The sequence below is a fragment of the Hylobates moloch genome, unplaced genomic scaffold (genome assembly GCF_009828535.3).
Source record: "Hylobates moloch isolate HMO894 unplaced genomic scaffold, HMol_V3 SCAFFOLD_4, whole genome shotgun sequence".
In the NCBI taxonomy this organism is placed as follows: domain Eukaryota; kingdom Metazoa; phylum Chordata; class Mammalia; order Primates; family Hylobatidae; genus Hylobates; species Hylobates moloch.
The window spans coordinates 108,753,887-108,778,790 of NW_026652279.1; positions in this window are offsets into that span (position 1 = coordinate 108,753,887).

Below are 24,904 nucleotides of genomic sequence, written 5' to 3' on the forward strand. Positions count from 1 at the left end.
AAAGAAGCTAAGAACCTTGATATGAGGTTACAGGAGCTGCTAACTGGAATAATCAGGTTAGAGAGGAACATAAATGACCTGATAGAGCTGAAAAACGTAGCACGAGAACTTTGTGAAGCATACACAAGTATCAGTAGCCAAATTGATCAAGCAGAAGAAGACCATCTTGCTGAAGTAAGGCATGCAGACAAGATTAGAGAAAAGAATGAAAAGGAATAAACAAAACCTCCAAGATATATGGGGCTATGTAAAAAGACTGAACCTATGATTGACTGGAGTACCTGAAAGAGACGAGGAGACTGGAACCAAGTTGGAAAACACACTTCAGGATATTATCTAGGAGAACTTCCCCAACTTAGCAAGACAGGCCAACATTCAAATTGAGGAACTACAGAGAACACCACTGAGATACTCCATAAGAAGATGAACCCCAAGACACATAATCATCAGATTCTCCAAGGTCAGAATGAAGGAAAAAATGTTAAGGGCAGGCAGAGAGAAAGGCCAGGTCACCTAAAAAAGGGAAGCCCATCAGACTAACAGCAGATCTCACAGCAGAAACCCTATAAGCCATAGGACACTGGGGGCTAATATTCAACATTCTTAAAAGAATTTTCAACCCAGAATTTCATATCCAGCCAAACTAAACTTCATAAGCAAAGGTGAAATAAAATCCCTTCCATACAAGCAAATGCCGAGGGATTTCATCACCACCAGGCCTGCCTTGCAAGATCTCCTGAAGGAAACACTAAACATAGAAACAAATATCCAGTGCCAGCCACTGCAAAAACATAGCAAAATATAAAGACCAATGACACTATGAAGACACTGCATCAACTATTGTGCAAAATAACCACCTAGCATCTTGATAACAGGATCAAATTCACACATAACAATGTTAACCTTAAATGTACATGGGCTAAATGCCCCAATTGAAAGACTGGCAAATTGGATAAAGAGCCAAGAACCATCAGTGTGCTGTATTCAGGAGACCCATCTCATGTGCAAAGACACACATAGGCTCAAAATAAACGGATGGAGGAATATTTACCAGCAAATGGAAAGCAAAACAAACAAACAAGCAGGGTTTGCAATCCTAGTCTCTGATACAACAGACTTTAAACCTACAAAGATCAAAAAAGACAAAGAAGGGCATTACGTAATGGTAAAGGAATCAATTCAAAAAGAATAGCTAAGTATCCTAAATATATAAGCACCTAATACAGGAGCACTCAGATTCATAAAACAAGTTCTTAGAGACCTACAAAGAAACTTAGACTCCCACACAATAGTACTGGGAGACTGTAATACCCCATCATCACTATTAGATCAATGAAACAGAAAATTAACAAAGATATGCCGCACTTGAACTCAGCTCTTGATCAAGTGGACCTAATAGACATCTACAGAATTCTCCCCCACAAATCAACAGAATATACATTCTTCTCAGTGCCACATGGCTCTTATTCTGAAATTGACCACATAATTGGAAGTAAAACACTCCTCAGCAAATGTAAAAGAACTGAAATCATAACAAACAGTCTCTCAAATCACAGTGCAATCAAAGGAGAACTCAGGATTAAGGAATACATAATGTAGATAACGAGTTGATGGGTGCAGCAAACCAACATGGCACATGTATACGTATGTGATAAACCTGCACGTTTTCCACATGTATCTCAGAACTTAATGTATAATAATAATTTTTAAAACCTCACTAAAAACCACATAACTGCATGGAAATTGAACAACCTGCTTCTGAATGACTCCTGGGTAAATAATAAAATTAAGGCAGAAATCAAGAAGTTATTTGAAACCAATGAGAACAAAATGACAATGCACCAGAATCTCTGGGACACAGCTAAAACAGCGTTAAGAGGGAAATTTATAGCACTAAATGCCCACATGAGAAAGCTAGAAAGATCTAAAATCAATACCCTAACATCACAATTTAAAGAACTAGAGAAGCAAGAGCAAACAAATCCAAAAGCTAGCAGAAGCCAATAAGTAACTAAGATCAGAGCAGAACTGAAGGAGATAGAGACACAAAAATTCCTACAAAAAATCAATGAATCCAGGGGGTAGTTTTTTGAAAAAATTAACAAATAGACCTCTAGCTAGATTAATGAGGAAAGAGAGAAAAATCACTAGACACAATAAAAAATGATAAAGGGGATATCACTGCTGATCCCACAGAAATATAAACTACCATTAGAGAATACTATAAACACTTCTATGCAAATAAACTAGAAAATCTAGAAGAAATGGATAAATTCCTGGACACATACACCTTCCCAAGACTAAACCAGGAAGAAGTCGAATCCCTGAATAGACCAATAACAAGTTCTGAAATTGAGGCAGTAATTAATAGCCTACCAACCAAAAAAAAAAAGCCCAGGACCAGACGGATTCACAGCTGAATTCTACCAGAGGTAGAAAGAGGAGCTGGTACCATTCCTTTTTAAACTATTCCAAATAATTGAAAAGAGGGGACTCCTCACTAATTCATTTTATGAGGCCAGCATCATTCTGATTCCAAAACCTGGCAGAGATGCAACCACAACAAAAAAAACTTCAGGCCAACGTCCCTGATGAACATCGATGGGAAAACCCTCAGTAAAATACTGGCAAACTGAATCCAGCAGCACATTAACAAGCTTATCTACCATGATTGAAGTTGGCTTCATCCCTGGGATGCAAGGCTGGTTCAACATAAGCAAATCAATAAACACAATCCATCACATAAACAGAACCAATGTCAAAAACCACATGATTATCTCAGTAGATGCAGAAGAGGCCTTTGATAAAATTCAACATCCCTTCATGTTAAAAACTCTCAATAAATGAGGTATTGATGGAACATATCTCAAAATAATAAGAGCTATTTATGACATATCCACAACTAATATCCTATTAAATGGGCAAAAACTGAAAGCATTCCCTTTGAAAACCGGCACAAGACAAGTATGCCCTCTCACCACTCCTGTTCAACATAGTACTGGAAGTTCTGACCAGGACAATCAGGGAAGAGAAAGAAATAAAGCATATTCAAATATGAAGAGAGGAAGTCAAATTGTCTCTCTTTGCAGATGACATGATTCTGTATTTAGAAAACCCCATGGTCTCAGCCCAAAATCTCCTTAAGCTGATAAGCAACTTTAGCAAAGTCTCAGGATACAAAATCAACGTGCAAAAATCACAAGCATTCCTATACACCAACAATAGACAAGCAGAGAGCCAAATCATGAATGAACTCCCATGCACAATTGCTACAAAGAGAATAAAATAGCTAGGAATACAGCTAACAAGGAACATAAAAGGAGAACTACAAACCATTCATCAAGGAAATAAAAGAGGACACAAACAAATGGAAAAACATTCCATGTTCATGGAGAGGAAGAATCAATATCGTGAAAATGGCCATACTGCCCAAAGTAATTTAAAGATTCAATGCTATTCCCATCAAACTACTATTGACATTCTTTACAGAATTAGAAAAACTACTTTAAATTTCATAGGGAACCAAAAAAAAAGCCCGTTTAGCCAAGGCAATCCTAAGCAAAAAGAACAAAGCTGGAGGCATCATGCTACCTGACTTCAAACTATACTGCAGGGCTACAGTAACCAAAACACCATGGTACTAGTACCAAAACAGACATATTGACCAATGGAATGGAACAGAGACCTCAGAAATAACACCACACATCTACAACCATCTGATCTTCGACAAACCTGACAAAAACAGGCAATGGGGAAAGGATTCCCTATTTAATAAATGGTTCTGGGAAAACAGGTTAGCCACATGCAGAAAACTGAAACCGAACCTTTTCCTTACACCTTATACAAAAATTAACTCAAGATGGATTAAATACTTAAATGTAAAACCCAAAATCATATAAAAACTACAAAAAAACCTAGGCAATATCATTCAGGACATAGGCATGGGCAAATATTTCATGATGAAAATGTCAAAAGCAATTGCAACAAAAGTGAAAATTGACAAATGGGATCTAATTAAACTAAAAAGCTTCTGCACAGCAAAAGAAGTTATCATCAGAGTGAACCTCTGTCATTGCAGCTCTTTTGGCTTCTCTGTCTGCCTTTCTGTTTCCTGTAGCCTTGGCACCTCCTCCTGTTTGATGCCCTTTGCAATGGATGACTGCTACTTCTTTTGGAGCCCATAGAGCATCTAAGAGGTGCTTTATTTCCTTTTTATTTTTGATTTCCTTTCCTTCAGTTGTTAATGATCCTCTTTCCTTATATATGGCTCCATGGGCATGCAAAGTGGCCAAAGCATATCTTGAGTCAGTATAGATGTTTACTAACTTTCCTTTGGCCAAGAGCACTGTTTTTGTGAAAGCTATTAGCTCAGTTCTTTGGGCTGAATTTCCGACTGGCAGAGGGTGGGCTTCGGCTACTGAATTCAGTGTTACCACTGCATATCCAGCCTCTCTGACAATTTCAGATATGAAGCTGCTTCCATCAGTAAAGTATTCAACATCTGGGTTTTTTGTTTGTTTGTTTTTTTGTGAGATGGAGTCTTGCTCTGTCGCCCAGGCTGGAGTGCAGTGGCACGATCTCAGCTCACTGCCAGCTCTGCCTCCTGGGTTCACGCCATTCTCCTGCCTCAGCCTCCCAAGTAGCTGGGACTACAGGTGCTCGCCACCACACCCAGCTAATTTTTTTTGCATTTTTTAGTGGAGACGGGGTTTCACCGTGTTAGCCAGGATGGTCTGGATCTCCTGAACTTGTGATCTACCTGCCTCGGCCTCCCAAAGTGCTGGGATTACAGGCATGAGCCACCGTTCCTGGCCACATCTGGGTCTTTTAAGGGCTGGTCCTTTAAGTCTTTTCGGCTTGAGAAAACCTCATCCATTGTTTCCACACAACAATGATACCCTGGGCCATACAACGAGGGCTTTCCATGCTCTGTCCATTCTATTGGCAGCAGTGTGGCTGGTTATGTAGGGGTTTTCACACAAAATCCCTTGATATCTTAACATCATAGAGTTAGAAAGCCAGCGATGCCCCCTCTGCTCCAATTATATTGACATAATTTTAGACAATGGCCCAATCGCTGGAGTTACTACTGAGTGCTCCACACCAGTATCAACCATAAAGTCTGTTTTTCAGCCCTCTACCTCCATTGAGACCATAGGCTCCTCGGGGCCTAATGAAATGGAGCCCAGTCTGTCTCAGTCCTCATAATAATCATTGATTCCTGCTAGTCCGATTAATTCCATGTCTGACTTCTGAAACCCTTGACTGGTGGCAGGGGGCTCTGGCCAGCTGTTTTGTCCTGGATTGTTGCCTCTATCCTTTTCTCTTTCTGGGCATTCATTCTTCCAGTGTCCCATCTGCTTGCATCTCACACATTGATCTCTCTCAAGCCTAAGTCAGCCCTCTTGTCCTGGCTTAGCTTCCTGGTTTTGCCTAGCTAGTCCTCTATCATGACTGCAACCACGACCACATCGTCTCATAAAACCAGTTTCTCTTCCAACTAAGACTGCTGCCAGCAAGTCCGCCCTTTTCTTCAGATCTGTGTCTAGCTTCTCTCTTGGCCTCATCCTGATTTATAAACACCTTAGTAGCCACCTGGATAAACTGGGTCACATTAATGCCTTCAAACCCTTCTAACTTCTGAAGCTTTCACTTTATGTCTCCTTGCACCTGGGTTACAAATGCTGCATTAACCATACACTGATTACCTGCAGCCTCTGGGTCAAATGGTGTGTAAAGCCAGTAAGCCTCACAGAACCTCTCATAAAATTCACTGGGACTTTCATCTGGCTTCTGGTGGACCTCTGAGACCTTTCCAATATTGGTGGCCTTTTTTCCTCCAGCCCTTATTCCATTTAGAAGTGCCTCTCAATACTGCTGCAAACTTTGTAGCCCTTGAGCCTGGTTAGGGTCCCAGGCTGGGTCAGCCTCTCTCGGGAGTGCTTGTTGTGCGTACTGCCTGATATCTCCTGTGCCTACATGCACATTGTTCTCCAGCCACTGGAGAGCGGCTTCTATAACTCTATGGCACTCTTCCATATTAAATAATGACAGAAGAAGTTGTTTGCAATCAGCCCAGGTAGGATTGTGAATTAGGAAAGTGGACTGTGTTAGATCTATAAGAGCCTGAGGCTTCTCTGTATAGGAGCAAGTATGTTGTCTCCAATTTAAGAGATCAGTAGTAGAGAAGGGCTGATAAACGAAAAGCTTTTCTCTTCCCTAGACTTCATTCTGTGCATTCAAATAAATTTGTCCCAGTGTTTCTTGGAGGGGCATCTGCATTGCTCGGGCATGGCCCGACCTAAGGTGGCCGACCTCATCTCCCTGGAGTTCCTCCCTTGGCTTTTCAGGCAAGGGCTCTGGCTCCTCTCTGTGTGGTGTTGCCTGAGGGGTGCTTTCTTCTGAGTCTGAGCCTCTGGAGGCAGCTTGGGTAGCCTTCTGTCCAAGCCTTGCCAGGGATGGATAAATTGGTGCACAGGAGGTGGACTTTCTAACACTTCAGGTTGGGCCTGTAGGACAGGTTTTTTCTGCTTTTCCTGTGACTCCTATTCTTTTTCTGATGCCTTGCAGCCTCTTTCTATTGTCCCTGGTTTTGACTGGGCCATTAGAGTCTTACAGTAGGTCCCAAAGCAGGCCTGCAGCCACTTAGGGCGTGTCTGAATTACACTTAGCCAGGAGTTGATATATGGAAACTGATCCTGGGTGCCCAGGCTGTTCTCCAACCTGGTGACCACCCAAAACATTTGGCCAATTATCTCCCTGTCTATTGTCCCCTCGGCCAGCCGCCTTGCATTAAAAGACGGCCAGTCTATCTCACAAAGGGTTCTCAGTTTCTGTGGAGTTAGCTTAATCCCATAATCACCATTAAAACCTTTTTTAAAGTGTTTCAGCATGCACTACAGTGGAGTAGGCTTTGACACTTTTCCTCCCATTTCCTCCCTCATGATGTGCTTTCACTCTCGGATCCACCAGAACGAGTCCTATTATGGGAGGTTCAGACACTGCTTAGACAGAAGTGTGCATTAATTCCTGTCACAGCTAGCTGCAGCTGTGGAACTGGTCCTATGGGCCGTATGCAGTGTCCTAGGTCTGGTTTTTCCTACACTGGCCTCAGAGCACACAGTCCATGCTAAGAGATCTGTGCCTCCCCACGTCACGCCCCACGTTGGTCTCTCCCGAGACCATCTCTTTCACACACTTTCACACACCTCCCCCGTCCCTGAAACGGTTTGCCTTTCTCACTGACTCAAGAGCCCCACCCCTGTCTGGTGTCAGTTAGGGTGTGAGTTTTTGTCCGAATCAATGGGCCTCTCCCATTGTCCCAACCCCCTCAGGTCGGACTAGTCATCATGCCCTGGGAGGTGATCAGGCTCCCCTTCTGTCCTTATGGGACAGGTCTTGCCTTAGGGCCCAAACCTTACCATGGTTCAGATGTCTGAGTGCTGCTCCTGTGACTGTCCTGCAACCCTTTCTACCAGTTCCATTTCTGCTGTCAGGGAGGGCTCTGGAACACGGAAGGGTCATTCTCCTTCCGGGCTGAAACTCTCGGTGGTGCCAAGGACCCCGGTCTACCACATCCTGGGGCTCTAGCCCACAGGCAAAGGAGACAGAAAATCTGCCATCTCCAATTCCAGATGAGCTCCCAGAAATGTTGTGGAACAATCAAAGACAGGAGAGACTGAAAAAGGTTCGGGAGAGTTTATTAAATTAGGGTGATCACTGGCTCAGCCGGACATACGTCCAGAAAGTCTGAGCCCCAAACAAAGGGCTTTTCCTACTTTTAAATATCTTAAGGCAGGAACTACGTGAGGTGGGAAGCAAGTTACAGAAGCAAGAAACAAAGGCAGCATTACGATATTTCTTATATCTTGAGAGAAACATGTCTTACAACCTAAACTTAACAGTCTTGTGACCCTGCAGCCATGCAGGAACTTGCTGGGCCTGTAACAAACTTTAAGGAATGTGGAGTTGGGGAGTATAGACAAGGTCCACTGTCCACAGAGAGAAAACAGGCTGTTAATATTCTCTTTTAACTTGAGTGTAAGGGAGGGGGTCACACTTCGTAGCAACTTTAAGAGGATATTAAAATTTCTGTTACTACTACTGTTAGGTTATAGTTGATTTCATTAATTCCTTCTTCAATACTGGTAGAGGAAAATGAAGAATTTTAAACCTATTAAATACAGTCATAAGAGTAATAGGTAATTTTTAAAGCTTATAAATTAACAGATAATATAAAAGTATAATATTTAAAATGTAGCTATGGTGCATGAAAACAAAAGAAGAAAACAAAACCAGAAATATTGGAAAGTTATTGCCCCTGAAATGGAGGTTCATTATAGGATAAGAAGTAGTTTGGTAGAAAACTGTATTTTATTGTAAACGTTTTTGTACTATTTTTTAACCATACAATTTATTTTGAAAAAAAAAATTATTATATTTTTGTAGTTCTTAAAGTTTCCCTTCGGCTGCAATGTATTGGGTCTTTTCTTTCTTCAAATGTTTGCCCCAGATAGGAATGGGCTACACATCGCTGTGGATCCTGTTCCCTTTGGGCTCAGTCCTGTCTCTGAGTCATTACAACTCTCTCCCATTCTTATTCAGTGAGTTTAGTCATTTCTTTTTATCCCCAGAGCCACCTGGTGTTCAGCAAACAAAGAAGCCTCCAGGTACCAGAATCTATCCTTCTTAGAAGGCAGCAGGTATTACAAATAACAAAAAGCAACAAAACATGCAAGAACTAAAATTTCTTGTCACAGTTTTTTTGTTTTTGTTGTTTTTCCATCACAATTTGGAAAACTGCATTCTCATCATAGTCCTTGGAATACTTGAAGAAGGCTAATGAGCTGTTCCTTTAGCCTTAACTCCTTAAATCTGTCCTCTTTTCTTTAAACTAAATTGTCTCCAGGTTTCCAACTCTTTGTCACAGGCTGCTTTCAGCTCTTTGTCAGGGTATAGAAGCTTTTCTGTCCTTCAGACAAGCTTCTCTTTGTTAATGTCCCATTTAATGGTAGCTCCCAGGACAGAACACGGTGCTTTTGATGTATCTTCCCTATTATGCAGGACCAGATGGGAGAGGACAGGCCAACCCTTTTCTTGGATTCAGATATTGTTTTTGTATTATTGATTGAAAAATGCCCATTTTTATGTGGTCACACTTTACTAATTCCAGTTGCCTGATAAATGCTCGTTGGAGTGATGAGTGTTGTGTGTTCCTTCCTTCCTATTAAATGTTAATTTTGAAGGCCAAAAGCTTATTTGCTGATGTGAAAAAAAATTCATAGAAGGAGAACCAATGGGAGATATCATTGTACAAAATGATGTCATTTTTAACCTTCCTCTTGGATTGCTTTATTGACTAATAATATTTGCATCCTTATTCATTTCCTGAATTCAGTCATTCAGTCCATTTCACTTAAGGGCTTATTCTTGGTTGTCAGTAGTGAGTGCTAAGGCAGCATGGATTTAGAGGGAAAATGGGATTCACTCTGAGCAGATACAGGGTAACTAGGGGAGAATTTTTGTCTGTTGATTTCCAATTAGTGAATCTGCAACATTAGAAGGATAGAAAAAGAATAAGCAGAGAACTATGTCAAAGGTCGATGGTCTCAAAGCTGTTAGGAAAAGGAAGACATTGAATTAAAATAAACTAAAAATAGAATAATTTCTGAACAAAATTATTGGGCTCATCAAAAACCAGGAAAGTAGAATCTATACTACAGACGCTATAGGTAAAACTACTATAAAGCTGTTCTGTAAAAATGTCCAGCATGTAGCATCATGCATGGTACACTACAGTTAACAAGCAATTATTATATGACAACATGCACTTGTAAATTGATAAATTGGAGAACTTTAACTCCATAGCCTCCATAACTTCTTTCAGCTTCAACATTCTATGAGTCTAAAATTGCCAAGTCTTCATATTTATTCTCTCAGCCCTGCTAGTCCATGCCATCCTTTCTAAGTCAGCCACGTATGTGCATGGCAGCTGTCACAAAGAACCTCCTGCAAAAATTAAATTCTGCTCTAGGCAATTCCTGAATTATCCTATACTTCTTTACTGCCTTTAACTTTAGACTGCTTTGATCTTAGATCCCCAGTGCTATACACCCAGTTTCAATCTCTGTTTTTATTCTGGGTCTTAATGGCCATCTCTTTGTCCTCTCATTTTCCCTGACGTGGCTTCCTACAAGGTCTCAACTCTGTACTTTTCCCAGTTTAGGGATCTGCCAAAGGTATCCTACCTTGCTTCTACCACCATCATAAGAAGGAGGCTTTGCCACATTTCTTCAGTACTAATCCTCTTTATCACAGTCTCTCTTCCTTTCTAGCTCTGAAAAGAGTTGCTGCTATTGCTGTTTTTACTTCCTCCCTTCCCATTCACTCCTATGCCTGCTGTAACAGTCTTGCTTCTGCCTTCATCACTAGACCTCACTTTTTTTTTTTTAACCAAGATGACTAGTGATGAATCAAACTGTTGGTATCTTCAAAGTGGGTTCCTGAATGCTTAAATCATAAGACTATGTGCAGAATTCAACATTCACCCCTGAACAGACACACTTTTCTACAGCTTTTCTTTCTCATCTTCCTTAAGATCTGTTTCCTCCATTTCTTCCTGGGATTCTTTCTGGGATCGCTTCTCTTCTAGCTCTGCAAAGTAGAGCTAGAGGACCATGCTCATCCATTTCCATGACTATGGTCAACTATCACCCATATTCCCAAACTTCTCCCTTGAGTTGTTGATCTAAATATCCTGTGCATGTGAGTGAGAACCCCATACCCTATTATCACATCACATACTGTGAAATGAATCTAATATTTTCTTTAAAATGTAACATTAAATCAGTGTCATCTATTTTAAAATAACATGGTGTATGTATTCTAGGAATTGTATACATTTCTGTTAATAAAAATCTTAGATGATCTATTTCTGATCTTAAGATCTTAGAAGTATAAAAATTACTGAACCATATATGAAAAGTAACATTAACTAACACATTTAGGTACATACTATGTGCCAGGAATTGCTTTACATCCTCTGATTTATAAAAATCACTGAATTCTTAGAACAACTTTATAAAGTAGTGATATGATTATTTGCATTTTACAGATGAGGAATCTCAGGTACAGAGAATTGTAACAACTTTTCCAAGGTCACCTAGAAAGAAAGTAGGATAGGACTTGAATCCATGCCCTGAATCAGGGTCTGAGTTTTTAATCATCTGGTACTGCCTCTCAAGGAGGACTCTGAGAAACTGCAGGAAATTGCTAATGAAACATTTAGAAGATATTAGAAAAAAGATCACATAGATGATTAGATGAAATGGCTCTCTTTGAAGATAAAGATAGGAAAACTTTCTGAAAACAGAAAATGATTGAAAATATGAGGAAAATCTAGTACAAAGTAGGGAAACCTGAATGCTGTAACCAAGGTGCAAAACTTTATATAGAAATTTGGGCTACAGTTGAAGTACTGCCATCAATATGTTGTTTTTTTTTTCAGGAGACTGCTAATTGTGTTTACAATGGAATTTGTATACTACATATGTAAATAAAAGACATTGATGTTAAAAAAAAAACCAGTAAGACCTTTGTAAGATCTGCTAGAGTGGCATATAGTATGTTGGGTACAACTAGATTTGGTTACGTGTTTTTCATTAATCACTGGAGAATTTTATTTTCTCTTTTGTGAATTGCTCATTGAGTACATTGACAATTCCCAGAAAGCTCTATGATATAAAGTAAATGGTAAACAACTTTAAAAAGAAACTATAAATATTGGCCAATTTGGAAAGGGAATTGAAATGGATTTGAGTGAATGACCTTCCTACTTTGCCCAAGACTGGAAGTCTTGTATCCTGAGAAACTTCTCAGTCCCAGGCAAATTGGAATGGTTGGTCACATCTCGACCCAACTCTGTGAATTAGAAACCTTGCATTACAAAACTTTAGGCAAACCCCTAAATCCTGGGAATCCTACTTTCATCATCTGTGTAATGAGTCATCTCCCCTACCTAAAGGGGCTACATGGGCGGAGGAGTCGCTGAGTCAATGTAGGCATGTGTGGCCTTGAGACTGTGGTTCTATTATTGTGGAGCACCTGCACTTCTCCACGACATATATCACAGTTAGAATTAGTTGTATAATGCCTGTGTTTCTCATTTTTTCTCTTCTTTATAGCTACAGTTGGTCCCTTATATATAGCTTGTGATTAATAAATGTGTTGTATAATCAAAGGTATAGACAAGAGGCCTTGGAATAGAAAGGTGGTCATAGTATAGATGTGCTTCTTTGCTCTACTGCCCTCACCTCCACCCCTCTATGCCATCTTTCTCTATTACTCCTCACCACATAAAAATACTTTCTTAGGTGGCCATATCCACTGCTGATGGGAGGCAGGCGGGAGGCTCTTTGGAGATTGCAGGGTGGTGTAACAGAGCAGGGGTCTGTAGGGGAGGTAGTAATGGGGGGCAGAGCATAATAGACTTTGTGTGGAATATATTTATACTAGCTGTGCTGCTTCTGAGGAGGAAATATAATAACCACACATATTTTTTACAGACTTTGAAAACTGTTGGATGATATTACTTTGTAGAGATGAAACTGTCATTGTAAATATTTACCATTCGAGCCTCCTTTTCCTTATTCTGCAAAACCTTCTGAGTATTCTCAGTCAATAAGAGAGGCGGTGGTGGGGGAGCGTGATTGATTGATTTCAGAAAGAAAAAAATAGCTTATTTTAAGTGACCAATAAAGCTAAGATTTGAATAATGTGTTTTAAAATTACAAGGTTGAAGCTATGCACTAATACCTAAAGAGAATGATAGCAGTAATTTTCACAGATGTCATATGAATGAACCAAAAAAAATCAATGTAGCACAAAAATTCAGTGACCTGAATATATTACTTATATTTATATTTGAAAACTGGGTACAAGATAAATGTCTCTGTTGAGGCAATATGAATAAGCATTTATGTAATCTTAAATGACAGAATACTTTAAAATTTTGAAGGCTTATATTTGTGAGAATTTTGTTCACAGAAACTGCATACATACTACGGATTTTTTTGGCCAACTTTCTAGTTTAAAACTCTTTTTCTTTGGCAGTAGAAGCCTTACCTATGGGTGCTTTGTAAATATCCACTGTCAATAAAATAAGAATATTGTAGAGAAAAGGATTTATATCATATACTGGAAAATTATATCAAGGAAACCCAGGTCACGCAGTCTAGATGGTGGAAAACAGATGTCAAACATAAGTATATTTGGTTGGAAGTAACAGAGTTAGCTTATGCAAAGGAAAAGATTTATTATAAGGATCTGAAGATATCTCCTGGAACTCAGGGACATAAAAGCAGCCAGGTTTCAGGAGAGGCTGTCTCTGAAGCCTGCGCAATCATCTCAGAAATAGATGCTGCTTGTCACAAGAGAGCAGGAAAGAGTGTAGATGACTCAGTGTGGCTCCACCAGAGTTTCTAGGAAAACATTCACTCTGACAAGCAAATAAACGGTAAGACCTCTGAATCTGAGTCCAGTCTGAGTCTCTCTACATGAAACACATTAAAAAGAAAAGACATTTACTTTTTCATTTTCCCAATTATGCTTCTTTATTTTTTTCTCTGAAGAACATTTTGCTTAAAATAAAATGTTATTACCAGCACATGGCTTCCTATGGCAAAGACTGTTAAATCTTTAAGTGCAATTCTTTTTTTTTTTTTTTTTTTTGCATTTAGACCTATTGTAGTAGGAGTCTGTTCACGCATTTTAATGAAAGCACCTCACCCTCAGGATTTCTCAAATCTGTGTGACCCTAAATAAAATGAGGAATTGTAATTAAGTGGAAATTTTGGGTTGTATAGAGAGCCAAAATACTTAATTCAAAATAGTAAATTTCAGTCTAAATTGCTTGATTGATTTACCTTGTCTAAAGTGACCAAGTTTATTTTTACAGACATAGTTTCTAGTATTTGATGAAAGGACAGTTTTCTTGGTTCTACCAAGTTCATACATTTCGAATGAAAAATTATATGCCTCCTTAGGGATTCCTTCAGAATTCTTCCCCCTTAAAGCTGTTTCTTCAGGATTTTTAGGGAAAGAGCTCTGATCAATTTGTGATTTTCCTTATGAATCAGAAGAACTTGTGAATTACGTTTTATTCATTCCTTCAACAAATGTTTTTTTGACATCTCGCCCTATTCCAGGTATGGTTTCAGGGACTTAGAATTTATCAGTGAATAAAACAAAAAAAAATATGGAGCTTACATTCTAATGAAGGAAGACAACTACCAATAATAAACATAATACATTGTAAATCACATATACTCGAAGGTGGCAAGTGCTATGCAAAGGAGAATAGAGCAAGGTAAAGAGGGCTGGGACTGTGTTGAGGGGAATTATCAGTTTCACTTTAAAATGGAATGGTTTGTGTGGAGTTCCTCCAGCAGGTGACATTTCGAGCAAAGTCTTGAAGAAGGCGATAAAATTAGTGCTCCTGAGAGAGGCAGTTTGCAGGCTCAGAGGATAGTGACTGCAAAGGTCCTGGCATGTGCACAGGCAGCAAGGAGGCCAGCATGGCTGGAGTGGAGTGAGCCAGCAGCAGGGCAGGAGTCAGAGAAGGAGGGAGCTCGAAGTCAGTTTCTGTGGGCCTCTTAGAATATTGAATCCATGTTCCCTCCAAATTCATAGGTTGAAGTCCTAAACTCTAGTACCTCAGAGTGTGACCTTCTTTGGAAACTGGGCCATTGCAGATGTAATAAGATGAGGTCATATTGGAGTAAGTGGGTCCTTAATGCAATATGACTACTGTCCTTATAAAAAGGGGAAATTTGGACCCAGACACACATGTGGGGAGAATGCCATATGAGGATTAAGTCAAAGACTGGAGTGATGTTTCCACAAGTTAAGGGATGTCAGTGATGGCCAACAAACCACCAGAAGCTAGGAGAGGCCATGGAACAGATTCCCCCTCACAACCCTTAGAAGGCAACAATCCTGCTGACACGTTGATCTTGGTCTTTTGGCCTCTAGAACTGCAAGACAATTTCTGTTATTTAAGCCACCCAGTATGTGTGGTTTTTTGTTATTGTGGCCCTAGCAAACTACTCCATAGGAAATTGTAAGGACTTTGGCTTTTACCCTGGGTGAGACGGGAGGTATTGCAGAGTTTTGAGCGAAGGCAGGACATGATCTGATTTCCATTTTAAAAGGATAGTTCTGGATGCTGTGCAGGGATACACTGTCAAGGAGCAAAGGTGCAATACTGAGGTCATATATACAGCCCAGAGGTGATGGTGGTCCTAACCAGAGCAGTAGCAGTGGATTAGTGAGAAGTGGAGATTATTGTAAAGGTAGAAGTGACAGATTTAGCTACTGCCTAGAAGTCTCATAGAACAAACATCAGAGAAGATTTTCTGATAGATTTGATGTGGAGGATGAGAGAAAGGGAGGTGTCAGGGATGACTGTAAGGTGTTTGAATTGAAATACTTGAAATGCAATGAGTACTTTCCCATTCACTGAAATGAGAAAGCCTGTAGTTGGTGGGTTTTGTTTGGTTTTAGTGGAAGGAGGTCAGAGTTTTGGTTTTGGACATGTAAAGTATGAGTTTTCTAGTGACAGTCAAGTGAAAGTACAATCAAGGAGTAGCACAAAATGTGTTCATGTCCCTTTAATGGTGCTGAAAGATGCTAACAGAGATAAAATCCATCAGAATGTAAGGAAGTAGAATGCAGAGATCTAATGCAGATGAATTTAACCACAGGTATTTAGGGGGCTAGATGGATAAAATAACATTAAGGAGTTAGATACACATAAAGATGCAATAATGCTGCAAGGTAAGTTTTAATTAGAAGTTTCACAAAAACACTTCTGTTCTCAAGGCTTATCTGCTACTTTCCATAACAGGCATTATTCATGGTGTGTGTTTATTGAAATGGGTTGAAGGAGCCCAGTGAGAGGAACCAGTCATGAGAAGTATGACTGCAATGCTCTTTCTTTGCCATGACAGATGACTTTTCCTAGTGCACTACTTCTTCAGCTTTCTGTATATTTAGTGTTGCAAACTGGCTTACATCTCTATTCGGCTACAATTAATTATGCTGAAATTCATATTTAATGCTCCCTCCCTCCTGAAAAAAATCAATATCCACGACCATTAGTCTTCAAGTTATTTTCATGAGGCATTTTAGAGTCCATTAGAATGCAAATGAAAAGGAGTGATCTCAGGCCTGATATTTTCAGAATTAAAGGGCTTTTAAAAGTTGTTTATTTTGAACTTTTAGAAGCAGTAACATTTGAGGCAAACTCCAAGAGCCAGCAGCACTTTCATTGGGTATTTTGAGAGCTGTTTTCTTGTGGGTGATGGCGGAGGCAGCAATTGGGAGGTGGCTAGTGGTCTGCTGAGCCTTTTCCATGGCAAGCAGCCAGCTGGGGCGGAGGCTGCAGGGTGTGGGTGTGCGGGGAAGCTGCAAGGGGAGGGAGGTGTGAGAAACAAGAAGAGATGGTAGAAAATGTTCTAGAAGGCAGGAAAGGCAGGCAAGGAGGTGGGAAGCAAAGGCTGAGGGAGAGCCTCTTGCATAGTTAATGGTCGTATAACAATATGGTTGAGATTCCATTTGGTTCATTGGCTTAAAAATGATAGGAGGAAGATTATCTCATGATTAAGATGAACACAGCAATCATTGTTTCAATACCTCTTGGATACTAGGCACAGTATAAGGCCCTTGTCAGATGTGAACACGCTTGTCACAGCATTTGGAACAAGTCTCCTCATGCTATTGATTTCATGAATTTTGGGTACCCAGACTTCCCCCCGATTTTTGCTCGTCCCCAGCACGCCTAAAAAAAGTTTGAAATAAAGTGCACAGATGCACTTAGCATAGTTATCTGATGGTAGATTCAGCAACTGCTTGGAAGTTTCCTAGAACAAACAGCTAGAAAGAAGCAAAAGAAATAATACAGACTGGAATCCTGTGACCTAAGAAATTTGTATTTCTATCTGTAACAAAAATTTTCCCAAAGCCCTGAAATCACACCATGATTTTGTTTCTATCTGAAACAAAAAATTCTTTTGTTTCATCCACAATTCTCAAGGGGTAGAGGGGAGTGTTTTCTCAGCTCGCCATCTCAGGATCACAGTTGTAGAACTAAAACTCATTTCTATTATTTTCAGAAGCAGGAAGTGACTTTCTTGCCTGAAGCATAGCCTCAATTGCCACCTGGATCGCTGAGACATTCTAAAATCTTTCTTGTGAAAGGAAATCCTAAACTCTTACAATGAAGGACAGAGAGAGACACTCCTTTCATCTGTGCAACATTAACTTTTCTTTCAAACGCCATTTTTTTTTCTGTGTTCTGTTGATTTTACCTTTCTTGGACAGAAATATTTGAATTCTTCCTTAAGAACCTCCCTTCAAAGGCAGAGCTTGAGTTCCTCTATGGTAAATCCCTGTCAACTCATTGACTCCGTTTGGATACCCTATAAACTACATGAGATTAGCTGGGTGTCATGGATAAGGAAACTGCAGTTCAGAGATGTAATTTGGCCAGGGTGACACAGTAAGTGAGTAATTAGCAGGAGTTTGAAGCCAGGTCACCTAAATCCCAATTCCCAAAACTCAGGTTTCTCCACTACACTGTAGAAACTGGCTGAGCAGACAAGGATGGGGGAGGGCATTTTAAGCAGAGGAAATTCATGTAATTAGGTGGAAATGCCCAGAACATCTGGGGAAGTATCCTGGTTCAGAGTGTCCAAGATGCATTGGGGAGCAGTAACGTAAATGAGCAAGTTGATCAGTCAGTCTTGGGATGAAGCCGGAGGTTTTTATGTTAGTGACATGCATACATACATAGGTATCACGGTGATGCTCAGAACCATTGCTGGAGTGTGCAGTTGCCTCACATGGTGTGCTTTGGGAAAATATTTCTGTACCCTGCCCTCCAAAATTTCTCTTTTATGGGCCTCTTCCTGACGCAGAATTTCTAGCCTTAAAAGTGAGCTCTTTTAGGTTTTTAATAAAGTGTATTTTTTATTAAAGGGCATGCAGCTTTTTGGAACTAAAGATATTAAATTAGCACGTTAAGTATTCTCAAGTACTCACACATTTTTCACTCATTCATTCATCCATCCATCCACTCACTCATTCCTTCACAATGTATGTTTCACCTAATCATTCTATTGGGTAGAAAACTATAAAAAGTGAGTCATAACAGTTCCTGACCTCCAGATTTGTTTCTAGTCGTGGAAGCACACTATGAAATGCACTGAAATAAAAGCTTTGATAGATGATTGTGCAGGAACTGTGGCCATGAGAACTCACTCAATAAATAGTTGTTGAATTACAGAATGTTTTCTTGATGATACAAAAGCAAGCTCCTTTAAAGGATAAACAATTTACTAGGTGATGTACCCAAGCCTAAGGTGGGAGGGCTCTACGAAGAGAGAGCCACATGTGCAGAAGCTCAGAAATGAGAGCAAGAACCACACTTCAGGAATGAAATGTGAGGTAAGTGTGCACAGGCGAGTATTAGGCTGGGTTTGAGGAGCAGTAATGAAAGATGAAGACAGTTCAGCAAGAGAAAGAATATCAGTGGCTCCTTTTTACCTTTTTTTTTTTTTTAATGTTAAGGATTTTGATTTTATCCTGAATGCAGTGGGGATTATTGATGGATTTTAAACTGGAGGATGATGTAATAAAGATTTGTGATTTAGAAGGAGGCAGTGCAGAAAATATTTGAGAGGTGGTTGCATCTGTAGGCAAAGAGATCTAAGCAAGAGTTGATGAGGATCCCAGCAATGGATGCATCCATGAGTGTGTGAGGAAGAAGAATATATATATATATATGAAAGAGAATATATATATGTATATAGTATGGTATGTGATTGGGTCAAACATATGTACATATTGTGATATATATATACACACATCTCCACCCAATGTCAAACATATACCATTATTATGGTATATGACCCAATCATATACCATAATAAATCATATATATATATATATATGAGACATTGGGTGGAGATGTAAAGGGTATGGTTGGCTATTGGACTGCTGCCTTGCCATGAATTAAGAAATACAGGAAGAATAACAAATTGTTCTTCTCTCCCATCTTATTTCTGGGAGTAGGGACAAATGGAGAGCATTAATTCAATTTGGGTCTGAAGCACTAATGGAACATCCACAATGGAGCTGAGCATAGGTAATTGACTATAGGGGATTTACTAAGGTCTGAAGCCCACCCTGTGGAGCCACATGGGGATGACCTGGTACATGTTCTCCCTTGTGAGCACACATACTTCTCTGCATCCCTGCATGACGTTGGTAAGTCAGGAGAGAGCTCTGTGCTGGGAGATAGATATTTCAGTGTAGAGTTGAAACTATAAACGAGGATAAAGTTGGGAAGAAGGCACAGCTGGAGAAGATGTCCACAGAGAGAGCTGAAGGAGGCAGTGTTGTGAGTGGGTCTCAAGAACTTGGAAAAAAAGAACATCAGCTGGCTTCAAATGTAAAAACCATCTTTTAACTCAAATGCAAAAACCATCTTTTTGGAGATTTAAACTTCAAATGCAAAAACCATCTTTTAACTCAAACAGATGGCTTCTAGGCCTGAGGACAGTCTTTATTTCTAACCTGATTAAATTTCTTAATTTATCTAAAGAAATATTGCGTGCTTATCCAGTGGGGGATTTTTGAGTCACAAAGACAGAAGAAAGAGGGAGTAGGGTGAGTGCTTGTCAGTGCTCATGGGAGATAGGAGGGTCCCACTAAAGAACTTCACACATCTCACATCCGTTTGCAAGTCCACGTTCATGTTGGGGCAGCACTCATAGGCTATCTCAGCCTTTGACTTGCCATTCATCTGATTGCATGCTCACTGGGAAAACTGATGAGTGTTGGGATTTCCACAGGTATGTGCCTCCCTGGAGTGAATGTCCTATGGTATGGGATTTGGGTGTTCGGGTCCCTAAGACAGTTAAAAGTCAACCTTCTTTTAAAAATCATCATCCTTGTTAAAAATCAACATTCTGCTTTTGTACATCAGTTTTGTGACTTTGGTAAGTGCAAACGTACCTAGTTACCTATAGCCACAGTAACAAATTACTACACACTTGGTGGCTTAATACAAGCAAAACTTATTCTCTCACAGTTCTGAAGGCCACAGTCCAAATGAACTGAGCTGAAACCAAGATGTTGGCAGGAGCATGTTTTCTCCAGAGGCAATATGGGAAGATCTATTTCTTGACTCTTCCAGCTTCTGGTGACTGAAAGCATTCCTTGGCTTGTGGTTGCATCACTCCAGACTCTGCCTGCATGATCACACTGCCTTTTCTGTGTGTGTGTGTGTGTATGTGTGTGTGTGTGTGTGTGTATGTGTATGTTTCTGTGTGAAATATACCTAACTTATCCTCTAACTTATAGGGACTCTTGTGATGACGTTAAGGGCCCACCCAGATAATTCAGGACAATCTCCCCATCATAAGATAAAAGCAAATCTGTAAAAACACATTTTTCCCCAATGAGGTAACATTTATAGGTTCCAAGAACAAAACTCAATATATTTGGGGCCACTATTTAGTCCACTACATTAAGTTTGTAAATTTGACCACCAGAGAGGTATCCACTTGCAGTGGGATAACAAAATCCGGCTTCTAAATGAGAAATGCCTTCAGTGAATTCCCTAAGGACTGAAGGCCACCCTGTTGGGCCATGTGTGCAACAACCTGATAGCTTCTCTATTTCATGAGCTCACACACCTCTCTGTGTCATTGCATGGCACTGTCCCATATTTTCTTCCTTTTGAGTTTCTACAGGAAACACCTTCCTTGGAGAACAAATGGTGGGTTAGAGCATAACAAGTAATCGAATGGAAATAGAATGCAATGTATCAGCAAAATGTGGCTAAAGATAGGCTGCAAAGATAGCTAAGAGCCTGATCATGGAAGCTGTGAGACCTTAGATCAAATACATTTTAGAACCCCCTCCCCGCCACACACAAAAAAAACAAATCAGGCCTTACTCAACACTGTATTGATTGTTCTGCCTTGATAAGAAGTGTAATAATAGCTTACATTTACCAAGGACAACTTGCTATACATTGTTCTAAGCATTTATATGCCTTCATTTATCTGATCATCGCAACTATCCTTTAAATTAGATAATAATAGTCTTATTTCACATTGAGGGAAACAGAGGCACAGAGTCTTGAAGTAACTTACCCAAGGTCACTTAGCTTGGAAGTGGTAGATTTGTAATATGAACTGAAGGAATCTGGTCATGAAACTGATGCCCTTGACTTTAGTGCCACCATCTGTATCCTATATACACTTATTTACTTTTTCCTTGCTTTCCTTCTAGATTACAGCTTTTCAAAGCCAAAAGTCATGTGTCCTCAGTGTCAGCAGCTGGAGCAGTACTGCATATGAACTGACGTACACTTTGTGCCATCTGCGTGGCTGACTGATGCTCTTTTTGGTTTTATTTGTCACAAGGCTGCTGTAAGAGGGTGACCTGAGTTTCACTAAAGAGAAATCTGGGGCTAATAAAAGAAAGCTTTACGAACGACAGAGCAACTTTCCTACAGCAATTAACAGCCTTTATGATGTGTTTAGTCAGCTCTTGGTATATGGCTTCAGGACTGATAAAAGAGGCATTTTAAATGGAAGGCAGGCCTTCATAGGCCAATTTTACACCTGGTTTTCAAAACATGAGTGAATGTTGACAATCATAGCTAGAAATAAAGGGAAGAATTGATGGTTTCATTTTAATGTTATGTATATTTAAATATTTTCTTTAATAGAATTTTCAAAAAAATTAAATGTATGGAAGCAAAACTCTTCTGAGGCGCTTCTATGTAGAAGGATTTAGAGGAAGCCAGCAAGAAAGAGTTGTTAAAAATTGGATGAGTAGGCAATTTGGGTAAATAGAGTTATATTTCATTTCCCTGAACGGTACAATGGAGCTGCAACCACAACAAAATGGTTCACAAGTTTATAGAAATAATCCAGCGAGCGTAAATAAACACACTGCCTATATGATCTTTGTTCCACAGTTGAAGTTATAGAAAAATGTGCGAGAATATTTGGTGATTTTGGTCTTTTAAAACCCCCAAACACTCTACTCAGGAAAATCTTGTTTATCTTCATAGCTACAGACTTTGTCTATCTATTCATACAGTAATATCAAACATAATTTGAAGTCAATGGAAGGAATAATAGCACAATTTCCATCAAAGGAAAATAGGATCCCAGTGTTGGTAGACGCTATGTTCTATTCCATGTGGTCAATCAAGGAGAGTAGCAGAAAGTGGTAAGACTCCTGCCAGCTTCCCAGGCTCTGTGCTTTGAGAGGCCATCAGATGGTGGCAGTACATACCAGAAGGACCTCTCTTCTGGGAGCTGTGGCCCATTTAAATCTAACTAGTGTACAGAGGTCAGGCCTGCAGAACCACAGCACATTTGACCAATTTCATCATCCTCCTGACATTACCTCCTGACATCATATGGGCAAAGGTTCTGGCTGCCTTCCTGTAGGAATCAGAGAAGAAAACTTGCTTTCTCTCTCTGTCTCTGTCTGTCTGTCTGTCTCTGTCATACACACACACACACACACACACACACACACACACACACACACACACACACACTGAGCAGCTTTCAAGCATAGTATAGTAGAGTCTCAGAGCTATCTTCCCACTCACCTAGCTTCCATAATCATAACAACACGGATGATTACAGAGTCAATATCAAGGAAATTTGTCTATTTAGAAGTCCTTATTCGGCGTTTCATGATCCACAAGATGGGAAACTGAGTTACAAAATTCCAGACATTGCCAGCACTACAGACTTCCATGTGTCTTCTATTATATCTTAAGCCTATTTGTCCTAAGAATCCCAGTTTTTACGTGTTTTATAAAACTGACAATGAAAAAACTGCCACCCTTTTTTCGGAATTTTGTCCTTTTAAACAGCTTCGAGTATAATAAACATACAATAAACTCCACACGTTTATTGTATGTATGTACAATTTCAAATGTTTTGGCAGATACATTGAGGCTAGCGAATCATCACCATAATCAAGAAAATGAACATATCCCACAGAATGCCTCATGCCCAACTCTCCTACCCACCCCCATCCAAAGGCGTCAAGCAATCTACTGTCTGCCACTCTGGATTATCTTGCATTTTCTAGAATTTGTATAAATAGAATTATTTACTGTGCATTTTTTGGGGGGTGGTGGGTCTGGCTTTTTTTGCTCATTCTAGGAAGAACATAATATTATCTTATTGTGGTTTTCACTTGAATTTCCCTAATGGTTAAAGACATGGAGCCTCTGCTTTTTTTGTCACTGATATATTAATATATTCTCGAGTGAATTGTCTTTGCAAATCATTTGTCCATTTTGCAGTTGGGTTGTCTATTATTACTGAATTTTGAAAGTTCTCTTTATTTTCTGAATACAAGTCCTTTTACAAATGTGTGGTTACAAATATTTTCTCTCAGTATGTAGTTTATCTTTTCATTCTCTGAACAGAGTCTTGAAAAGAACAGGGGTTTTTAATTTTTATAAGGTCCAGTTTTTCAATTTTTTTATTTAAATAGTGTGTTTTTGGTGTTGTATCTAAGAAATCTTTGTCTAAGCCAAGGTAAAAAAATTATCTTATGTTTTCTTCTAAAAGTTTTGTAATTTTAGATCTGGAGTCTGTGGTTCATTTGGTGTTGATTTTAGTATACAAACAAGATATAGATTGAATTTATTTTTTCCTTTTTTCTCCTGTAAGTGCAGTCATTTAGTAGTCTCAATTCACAAGGGAAAGCAACATACTTCTTACACCTCTCTCTAATATTAGAAACTCATGTGAAGACTCTGATACTTGTTTTCTGTTGATTGGAATAATCTTAATTGAATCTTTTACCAATGCTGGGTTTATATTCTGAGAAATTAGGACATATAGATTAGCCAAGCCTATATTTCAAAAGACATTACATTAAATAATGAACAAATCTGCCTGTGGGTATTTACTAATTGGGATAAATGTTGAAAGCAAGTTGAGAGTAGTAGCACAAGCAAAGTGTCATATCTGGTTAAGCTTGCCCAAAGGTACCCTGTTGGGTGCATCACATTCATAGCCTGAGTCTCCCACACCACCTATCTGTACTGCTGTCCTCCTTCTGGCCAGACTTCATGTATCTCCCCGCCCCTGCCCAGCCCCTGATTCTGATGGTCAGTTGTCTACTCCATCATTTCAGTTTCTGGACAGCAGGATTACCACTTAGGCCAATGGACCTGTGGATGGGTCACTACTGCTGACCCTCTCATTTGGCAAGCCCTGCACCTCTGCTCCTGCCCAGTGGGCATCTCAGGCAGCTGCTGCTGGATGCAGCTCAGATTCGATGTCCTAATAAAATTTCCATTTAGCGAAAGATTACTGAAAATTGGAATATGAGAAGACAGGTGAATTAGTATGCAGGTGGCTAAACACCATCTTCCAGGACTTCAAAATAGGAACACAACAACCACTCCAAATAGTATGTTTGTTTGCACGTGTGTGTGTGTGTGTCTGAGTGCGTGCATGTGTGTGTGTGAGAGAGAGAGGGAGAGAGAGAGTTTATACAAAATATCGGGACTTAAGCCTATGCTAAGATACTAAGAGGTCCTTAAAACACATAAAACTTGAATTCCTGGCAGACTTATTATCATGAAGATCCATAAAACTTTGGGGGCCTTCTTTGCCTCCATATTTGCTAAGCACTGCCTCTCCTTTCTTTGCACACTTTCCCTGGGCTGACACTGCACATCTATTCCTTTCCTCAGTAGGAAATTGCAGTCTCCCAGCTTCCCCTCAGGGAAGAGAAATAGCCTTGATATTATCACTGGCCCTTAGGAATCAACGAGGGAATT